At 47.8% G+C, this 10,433-nt stretch overlaps 1 long non-coding RNA gene across 1 annotated transcript; it reads right to left on the reverse strand.

Annotated features, from left to right (window-relative positions):
* Positions 1-490: 490 nt before the first annotated feature.
* Positions 491-8,257, reverse strand: LOC136717027 (uncharacterized). The gene is made up of 2 exons (XR_010805177.1): positions 7,822-8,257; positions 491-931 (listed from the first exon to the last, which is right to left on the reverse strand). It is a non-coding gene; the product is annotated as an uncharacterized LOC136717027 (long non-coding RNA).
* Positions 8,258-10,433: the final 2,176 nt, after the last annotated feature.

The following is a 10,433-nucleotide window of genomic DNA, read 5'->3' on the forward strand; positions in this document are numbered from 1 at the left end:
TGTGCACTGACCACAACCCCTCTCCATCACCACATTAGGTGGTGGGTATTACATTTGCAAGAAAAATAACCAAAAGGAAGACCACATACAACATGTTCTAGCCCTAAGATCTGAAAGTGGTGCAGCTGCAGTAGACACGTTTTTACAAAAGCTTCTATAGTAATAATGGCTGCACTCTGGAGTAGTGGTTAAGACTCATAACCCAAAGGTTGTGGGTTCAAATCCCTTGAGCAAAGTACTTCACTTGGATTGGCCCAGTAAAATACCCAGCAGTATAAATAGGTACACATGTAAGTCACCCTGACTAAGAGCATCTGCTAAATGATTAATAATGGAATGTAATAAACCATCTTAAGGAAGCATCACAGCTAAAGGTGCTATTTAGCTGGAGCACTGCATCAGCCCCTCCCTCCTTAAAGGAAGGGTAGTGTGAACTCATGCCACCAACCCCACCCACAGGCTCAGCCCAGGACCCCACAACACACCCAGGTAAATACATTATATTTATTACAGCAATCAGAAATAAACAGGGCATGAAGTCTGGAGTCATAGAAAACACTGCGCAAAAAGGCAATAGATAAAACCTAAAATCACATTGAATTAACAGGGGCAATACAAGTTAAAACTAACCTAATTAAACATACATTAAAGAAAAACAAGTGATAGTAAAAAATAAAAATGGCCATACTCCAGTTTCTCAATAAGCATTAATAACAATCAGTGTAAGGATTGATTTAATCAGTAATGCTTGGTTTGTCAAACAAATTCACTTGTAACCACAAACAATGTCAGCTAGAGTAACTGTCTTTCCCTCCTCCTCATAGCTGCTGTCACAGGAGCTCTCATCAGGTGAGTGGAAACCTTCTCAGGTGAGCCACACACAGGGGAATACAACACTAATCTTTGTGCAGGCGGCAGGGTGGTTGGAAACCTGCAGAGAAACACCAGGTTAGTCAGTCCATATGTCAACAAAGCACTCAGTCTTGGTGTAGAATGTCTTTCCACAACAGCTTGCACCACAAAAGAGGGACAGAACGGCAGGAAGTTGACACGGCCAACTCAGTCTTCGTCTTCATCTTCTGTGCTTCCACACTCCATGGTAATGAAGCCAAAAGAGCAATCCCTTGTAGCCTCTCAAGTCCAGTCTCTTCTGACCACCAGGTCCTTCTTTCCACCCCTCCACACCACGTTGATCACAGTTCCAATCTGCCGTCAGGTTTCCAATGCAGTGACATTGACCAGCACTGGGCCAAACGGCTGCTTTTATCCTCCTCCCAGGCCAGGGGGAAAACACTTGGGGATGGAATGCAGGTGACCCAGGCAGCAGTGATTTGCTCAAAGGAAAACAAATAAGGCACACATGCAAGCAATGATAAAAGATTGAGCATAAACACAAATGTAGAAAAAAAAATCAAAATGCAAAAGGGAAATAAAAGTTCCCAAATAGGTCAGTTGGGCACGCTTCAGCTAAACGAAGCGACAACGCATGCATACGAGTCCAGTGCATCTCCCACATAAAATCGCTGTAAACAACCACGTCATCCAAGCATTCTGCACAACCGTCCAAGCCAAATCAACACTGTTCACGAGACACTGAAAAGTTGCCAGTGTGTTACACAACCCAAAACTCATTACCTTATAAGAAAAAAGGCCTGATGGAGTACTAAAACCAGACAACATTTCTCACTCACAGACAGAGGGACTTGCCAATACCCTTTAAAACAGATCAAATTTACCTACAAATTGTGCAGCACCAACCCGATCAACACAATCTCCATACACAAAAAGGAGAAAATCCAGTTTAGTAACCGCATTAACCTTTTGGTAATCAGTACAGAATCTAAAATGTATTATCTGGCTTACTAAACCAATAAGCCGCGTCACAGCCGACTGGGTTCAGTGTGAAACATGACCAACTACACCACCTCAAAATCGATGACCAAGAGAGGAACACAACCCGTCAAATTCTCTCCTCAGGAAGGCTCAATCGGACCCCAAGACACAACAGGGCACAAAGGCTGTGCTAAACAAATGGCAAACGCACAAATCAGGGAAGATAACCAAGGCAAGAAATACACTAGATACCCAACCCAACTCAAACCCACCTTTAATATTTGGGGAACAAACTAAAAAAAAACACAGGATCTTATAAAAGACTATCAAATCAGATCTAAAACTGTTCTTCCCATACCGTAAACACCAACAGCAGATTTAGAGACGTCTCACCCAGAGATGCTCAGATACAGCAACGAGGAATTGGCAACAAGGATACTGTCAATTAACTTTGGACTCATCAGGTAGCAGCCACCCCACAAACCACCTCCAGGTAGGCATCTCGCTTACTCCAGGACACAATTGGTCTTCGGTGTCCCCATTTCAGGCCAGGCAGAAGTTCGGTACCGGTTCCCCAGATTCTAGGACAGATACAGGTCAGTATTTATCAAAAACAGCCTCTGTGCAAATAAGCAAGTGTGAAGAGCTTTCCTTTATTACAGATTGTAAGTCCCAGAACAATCACCAGAGGAGAGCAAGGGAAGATCACACCAGTCAAACTACGCAATTGTGACTTCAGGCCTAGTTCCCCAAAGGACCCCAACCGTCCTTTACCACTTTCTGTGGGGGTTTTAAATAAAGTACACCAAGTGCAGTGTTTAAATCTTCTCACTCACTTCCCCCCCCCCCACCCCATCAACAGGGAAACAAAGTACTTATCTACACAGTGCAGGTCCAGCTTTCTCCCACAGCCTCCAAACATCTCATCTCCAGTTCACGGACACGGCGTTAGTCTGCTCTCGACTCTTCCTCCAATCCAGTACCCCTGCGTCCGTCACTTCACCGTCAGATCCCCCACTCCTTCCTCCAGCGCAGGCTTGCGTTAAAAACAGTTTTTATTGTAAAATACTTTCCATTACAATAAAAACGCACAATTTTAATTCTCGGGATTAAAAAAATAAAGAAATCTAAAATCACTTAATTTATAAAATCTTAACGGGATTAAAATAAAACCAAAATACATGAACTCAAATATACATGTGCAACTTGGGCTCCAGCAGGGGGAGATGGTCGTCCCCGGAGGTGGGGTCCCATCACGGGATCTTAAGCTCCCCCAGATCTTGAAGATGCCAGTTCTTGAAGGCTTCCTCCTTGCCCCCCGATGGACCTCCAGATTGACGTAGTCCCTGACTAGGACCATGCCCCTCCGCGCAATGACGACTGGGTCCAGCTCCTGCTTGTTGAACAGACAGATGTTCCGTCCCTCCCACAGGGCCTGTTTCATTGCGCTGACAACACGCCACCAGCACCTCAGGGTTGAAGATGCAATTCCCCTGGCTGGTCCATAGAGGATCTGTTGGGCGGTCGCCCGCACAGGAACGGCAAACCTGCAGAGGAATGGGAAAAACAGGAGCCAGACCCTGCGAGCGGAGGGGCAATCTCTAAAGATATGAGCCTCCGTCTCCCTTCCCAGGCAAGCCTTATAGGGGCAGGTGCCAAAAAAGGGCCAGGCCCCTTCTGCGCATGAACACTCGGGTGGGGAGACACCGACTCCCAACCATCCAGAAGACATCTTTCTGCGGGTTTGTGAGGCAAACATGCATAGCATTAGCCCAGATTAACCGGCAGGTTTCGGGAGGGAAATCTATCCAGCCAGCACGACTTTATGGGGACCTACTTCGAGCACAAAGGCTCAGAGCGCCCTGTAGAACGGCCCCCCGTCGCCCAGCAGAAGCCGTCCAGCAGTTCCTCAACCCTGGCCACGGACGGTGTGTCCGTGCAGACCACGGCCACGTCGTCCATATAGGACGGTGCTTTCAGTTGCTCTCCGCCGGAATAGGCTTGCGTTAAAGGTGCTGCATTGTGTCCCTGCACTGCTCTTGTACAGAGCTCCCTGCTTTTAAGGGAATAATAGAGTCAGGGGTGCAGGTGACTGATCAAGGAGGTGATGCGGGGAAGTCCATGTGGGAATGCAACCGGGCAGCATATGGATGGCTGTTCCCTTAAATGACACGTGAAGTAAGAAACCAATTCAAAAACAATTAAGTAATTAATATGCAAACCAGCTCTGGTCTTACTAGTTCTCTTGGGTCGCCTGCAATTACCATCAGGGCAGGAATGCGTTTTCCCTCTAACCCTCCCCCAATATGCCATGACCATAAATGCCTTCGGTGGACTGTAGAATTGGGGCACTTGGCAACTGGGCACGTAACTGCTCAAACACCACTGCTTCCAATACCCACTCACAAGGTCGAGTGTCAAAGACTCAATACGTAGGAGAGGATAGGAGGTGACCAAATTGAATCACCGGTAGTCCTCACAAAAAAGAAACAACCCATCTCTAACTTGGACGATGGGGGCAGCCCATGAACTGCTGCTTTCGGAGATGCCTTGGGTCCTCATCTGTTGAATCAGCCCACGGAGCTCTTGAAACATCGCTGGGGACACGGGCCGGTAATGTACCCTCGACTGGGGGGCAGCGCTGGTAGGGATGTGATGGTACACCGCCTCCGTCTGGCCGAATTTCTCATCATGGGTGGCGAATACACAGAGCCATCGCCTCTAGTCTCTAGTCAGTCCTGTTCGGCGGACAACCCCTTGGCTCCTGGGGCCAACTCTACAGGGCCTCCCATCCCAGTGGAGCGGACTGGGCACACATCCACCACCACTACATCAGGGTATTGGAATACCACCTTTCCTTCATGCAGCTGTTGGGTCGATACAGGCCAACCGGGCAAGTGACCATCACTGGGGACCACATCTACAGGGTTAGCAGAGATTAAAGCCATTTTACATCCACAACAGGGGCTATGGAAGAGGAAGCAGGGGACCGCTTCAGATACCCAGCACAGAGACCCTTTCTGTCCAGGTACAGTAAAGCAAGACGTTATAAATGTCAACTTGTTCAAATATCTCAAAGGCAATTCATATATCCACTGTGTATGCTTTTCCTTTGTCTAAATCACTTCCCAAATAAACTAAAGTGACATACTTAACACTGCATGGTCTCAATGTTGACTCCATCACCATTCCAATCTCCCAGGGTTTTCCTTTAGCAATTCATTGTAATCCTTCTGGAGCCTGTAGCAGTTCTCCCTATATACTGCCGCCTCAGGAAGCCTGCTCTCCCTCCAGCCCCGAGTCTTCTGGTTTGGGAGCTACTGCACTCTGTGGATCAGTCAGTTGCGCTCTGAATAAAGGGAGCCCTCCGCCTATGTAGGCAGGTAGGGAACAAGGGTGCAGGTGAAAATGAAGGGATGCATGCAATAGGCAAAAGAATAAACCAATCACCCTAATTAAGGAAAAAAAAAAACCACACAAGAATGAGAAGCAATGCTCCATTAAGAATAAACCAGAGAATCAAATGCATTGAATGTGCATATTTCAAGAAAGTCAAAGTGAAAAGAATTTAGTGCAGATAATTAAAGCCAATCACGCCCCCCGTGACACTCTAGGTCTGGAGGAGAAGGTCCCGGTGCTGGCAGTGCAAGGCGAGCTCACACAGGGAAGGCCCACCACTTTAATTGGTCATGGTCCAACTGCAATACAAGCAATTATTATTGTTGTGCAGATGAAAAGCAGGGGTTTGACTTTTGAGCAACAGGATAAGATTGCGATAAATCCTTACTCTCCCCCAATAATACCAGCATTTATCAAACTGGCTAACAAAATAGATAGCCGTTTGTCACTGATCTCAAATTCAAAATGCTCGGCCACTTGCAAGAGCCGTTCCTTAGGAAGATCAAATAATTCCTCGGATGGAACTCGGACTCGTCTACAATAGATGCCATTAACTTGTACTACAAAGTTATATAAACCTCACTCTTCTAAAAGAGCGCTATCCCCCCACCCCCCTTTTGCCAGCATGCCTGTGTACAACCGAGTTATTTCTTTATCCGCCATCTTTTCAGAAAAGTGTTGTGCACTTTACATCTACAATATACATTCAAAAAAATATCTACAGTTTGGAATAGTTTGCTAAATGCACAGAAGACCCCCAGAAAGCTCAATATAAGCTGTGCAACTGAAAATTGGTACATCATGGAGGAACAAGCAATCATTTAACCAACCAAGTTAAGTTATGATACATTAGGCTTATACATTGTTAATTATACATTGTCCTACACCAGGAGGAACCCAGGGCCCACTGCACCAGGGTAAGGTCTGACGATGGGTCGGAGGATTTCATCCCGGTACCGAACAGCAGTCGGAGTACCGTTGGCTAGCACGTGGAGGTCTGTGCGACCCTCCAAGGATATGCCTCCCTAAACCATCACTGACCCACCGCCAAACCAGTCATGCTGGATGTTGCAGGCAGCATAACATTCACCACGGCGTCTCCAGACTCATGTCTGTCAGACCTGCCAATTCTGGTGTTCTCGGAGCTGCATGGTGCTGGGCTGTGAGCACAGATCCCACTAGAAGACGTCGGGCCCTCATGCCACTCTCATGGAGTCAGTTGCTGACAGTTTGGTCAGAAACATGCACACCAGTAGCTCGCTGGAGGTTATTTTGTGGGGCTCTGGCAGTGCTCCTCCTGTTCCTCCTCACACAAAGGAGCAGATACCGATCCTGCTGGGTTGATGCCTTCTACAGCCCTGTCCAGCTCTCCTTGTGTAACGGCCAGTCTCTTGGGATCTCCTCCATACTCCAGAGACTGTACTGGGAGACACCGCAAACCTTCTTGCAACAGCATGTATGGATGTGCCATCCTGGAGGAGCTGGACTACCTGTGCAACCTGAATGGGCTGCAGGTACCACCTCATGCTACCAGTAGTGACAAGGACACTGGCAACACAAACCTAGAGAAGAATCAGTCAGGAAGGATAAGGAGAGAGCAATTGTCTGTGGCCACCACCTGTAAAACCATTCCCTTTTTGGGGGTTGTCTTGCAGTTGCCTCTCCAGTGCACCTGTTGTCACCCATTTGCACCAAAACAGGTGACATTGATTCACAAATCACTTCCTAACTAGACAGGTTGACATCCCTGAAGTTTAATTGACTGTTATACTGTGATTACGTGTTCCCTTCATTTTTTTTGAGCAGTGTAGTTAACCCAGGTTAGTGTTCTGGTACCTTTAGTATTTACTATATTCAGCAAAGTTATGCGTGACAAACGACAGTGTGATCAATACAGAACACAATCTAATGCATTGCTCAGATGACATTGCAAACTCATTCAGTAATGTGTTGCCACACACACACACACACCTAAAGAAAGTGTCTGGTATTTAAAGCTTAATCTCTAAAAATCAATATCCAATTAGACTTTCCAAATATTTGCTGCACAGGTTCTTTAATAAAATCAGAAAAGTTAATTAGTACGAATACATTGCATCTACTCCTTTCATGTCCATCGTTTGCTTGGTTCCCACATAACTTAAGTCAGGCAGTCACATACATCCAGCCGGACCGCACATGTACACAATTGATCACTTAAACAGGAATTAGCGATTATAACCACACCGAATTGGCAGCAGTATACCAGGATTAATAAATACACTCGCGATGCCTTAAACCACAGCTATATACAGGTACACGTTAAAACGAACCCTACAGCCTTAAAAACCCAACAAGTCCATTAATAAACAGCAACACTGCACTTTACTTCAATAATGGATACAAAAGACAGACATTAACCAGGAAAGGTACCGTGCGTTCAACGTCATAGAGGGAGGTCTCTAGCGCACGACCCCGTTTAAACCCGCATTTTAAGAGCAAGCCCCCCAGTTTTGTTATAAACAAAAGCATACAGTCAACCTGTCTGACAGCAGGGGGAGTACAATGACCTCCATAGAATATGGCAAGAGTTAACCAAGAAACGTTCACCTTTCTGCACATTCATCAACGGGACAGCTCGGGACAGCTCGGGACAGCTCGGGACAGCTCGGGACAGCTCGGGACAGCTCGGGACAGCTCGGGACAGCTCGGGACAGCTCGGGACAGCTCGGGACGCCCCCCAGTGCTGCGCTCTCAGATCACCCGTGTCCCCCACCTGGACGTCTTTTATACAGCCCAACCCAATCAATTAACTTCCAGGTAATTAACACAGACCTCAGACTCTTAAAGGCACATCCCAATTAAAGGGCACATTTTAACAAAGAGTATAAATAGCAACCAGAACAATGATCCAACACTGTGAATCAACTAAATAAAGCGTAAAAATGACACTCTGAACTAACAGTCATAATCACACATCTATACACATCTTCATTTTTTTTGGGGGGGGGGTCTGTGTTTTCTTGGGCTGATCACAATAAAGTGTTTTAAGGACTTCAATATGACCCAGAAATGACTTCATTTACAGCACAGGGAACAGGAGTCTGAATCTGTCTCCGATGGGGGGGCTCGGCCGCGCGCGGGGGTGCTGAGGATGCGGGAGCGTCACCGTCGCCTAGCAACGCGCCTGGCGACGGGAAGCATCTGCGGCGGAGGACCGATGCGGCGCATGCGCGGTGGTCTGCGGCACCTCCATCCAGAGCCGGGCTGACGCGCACATCGGCGAGCTACAGCAGCAAAACTTCCCTCCGTGCCCGGACCGCCGCCGATGTCAGAGCCGCGCAACTCCGGCCGAAGTTACTGCGAGCTGCCATTATCACCCGCGCTGCACAGCAGCTGAGACCATCGCAAGGTAGGGCTGCCATCCTCTGCCCTCTTACACACTGAAGTGATGATGTAGGTGAAGTGGAAATGGCATGACAGTGCGGCCAGTGTGTCTTCACTGAGGACCTGGTGCACGCCAGTGTGTTACAGCTCTTATTACGCCAATCAGTGCGGAACCGATTCAGAAAAGAGATGTTTCGCCATGTTTTCTGTTGGGCTTTAACATCCTCTAGTATGGGCTACAAAACTGATTTTCTCTTTAATGTACACACACACATATCTGATCTCCAATATCAGCCCATATCGATCCACTGCATACATTTATACATACATGCATACATACATACATAGAAATAAGAGTCTGTGCTGCGAGTGTGGGAGGTCGCTTCCTGTCCCTCCCGTCTCCTCACACCTGTCACTGCCGCCTGCATGTTGCTTTGAACTGGTTGCCCGTCTCTGGCGCTAGTCTCGTCTCTGGCTTTAGGTAAAGCTGTAAATAGCAGGGGATATGGAGCCCGGCTTTTAGGAGATCACATCCACATTCTCTGGCACCCGAGGGAAAACCAATCTCTCCCTTTCTCTCCCGCTCCCCTGCTTTTTTTTTCTTGGATCTGTTCTCCGCCCTCTCTTTTATTACAATACATCATAAAGCTCGCTAAACGCCTGGTGCTAACTGCCAATTAGCGGAACAGGCCTAAACAGCAATCTCCTGGGAGTGTCTCTGTCAATTAGAGAGGCTAATGCACGGGAAACAGGCTCCCCAGAGTGCAAGTGTGTCCAAGTGCAGTGGGAGTAAAACTGCGCTTCTTTTGGTAAATGCATTATTCCAGCACTCGGATTATTCATTGTGTTCTGGGAAAAGCTACAGGAAGGGGCAAATGCTGAGCCTCACACCCAAGCCATTGTGTACACAATAATGTCACATACACATACATACATAAACATGGTTGTCATGAAACCACAGCAGCATTTTTCACTGCACCTTCTCCTAAACAGGGGGCATGCAATAAATACACCCCTCTTAGCTGAACTTCCTTCTTTGAAACACTGGTGTTATACAGTTTATACAGAAATGGAGGTCTAAGAGCTTTTCTGCATCTCAGGCTGTGATTTGGCAGGAGTCAGTGCATGGGCTCGGTGCTGTTCCCAGCCCTGTGTTTAGCTGTCCCGGCAGACAGGAGGGCTGTGTGAATCTGCAACAGACAGAATAAGGCTCTTGGGGCAGAGAGCTGTGGAAAGCCAAGAGTCCGAGGCCAGCAGGCCGGGTCAGAACATCTCTCAGAGCCAGGACTGGGTGACCTTCATGTGATTACTGCTTAACTGCTCCAGTCCCACTAGGATCACTAACTGTATCAGCACTGCCTGACGTCTCCCTCTGCCCACAGACAGGAGCCCGAGAAGCGATGCTGGCTGTGAAGAGAGGACTGACTCAGAGCACAGGGAGCCGTTGTCAAGAGCAGTGTGACAGCTGATCGCATCTTCGTCAGGTGCGTTGCCCTCTGATTCCTAACAGACTCTTCCTCCTCCTCCCCCTCCTGGCAGCGTGGAGGGCCAGGGTTTGGGCAGCATCTCCGAGCTGGACCCAGACAAGCTGATCTCGCTGCGCTGGCCGCGTTTGTGGAGTTCAGTGCGGATCAGGGGCCTTGGAACGTCTCACCTCTCTCCTTTTGCTTTAAAAAGAAAAAAAGGGCGTAGCAGGTGATTGAGACCCGTTGTAGTGAAGGAGAGAGCTGGGGGAGGAAGGCATCCTCTCTCATGACCCAAGGAGCCACGACAAGGCAACGTCATACGGTCAACCCATGCAAATACTTTAAATAAGAAAGGTCTGATAGCCTGCC

The sequence above is a fragment of the Amia ocellicauda genome, chromosome 21, assembly GCF_036373705.1.
Source record: "Amia ocellicauda isolate fAmiCal2 chromosome 21, fAmiCal2.hap1, whole genome shotgun sequence".
In the NCBI taxonomy this organism is placed as follows: Eukaryota; Metazoa; Chordata; class Actinopteri; order Amiiformes; family Amiidae; genus Amia; species Amia ocellicauda.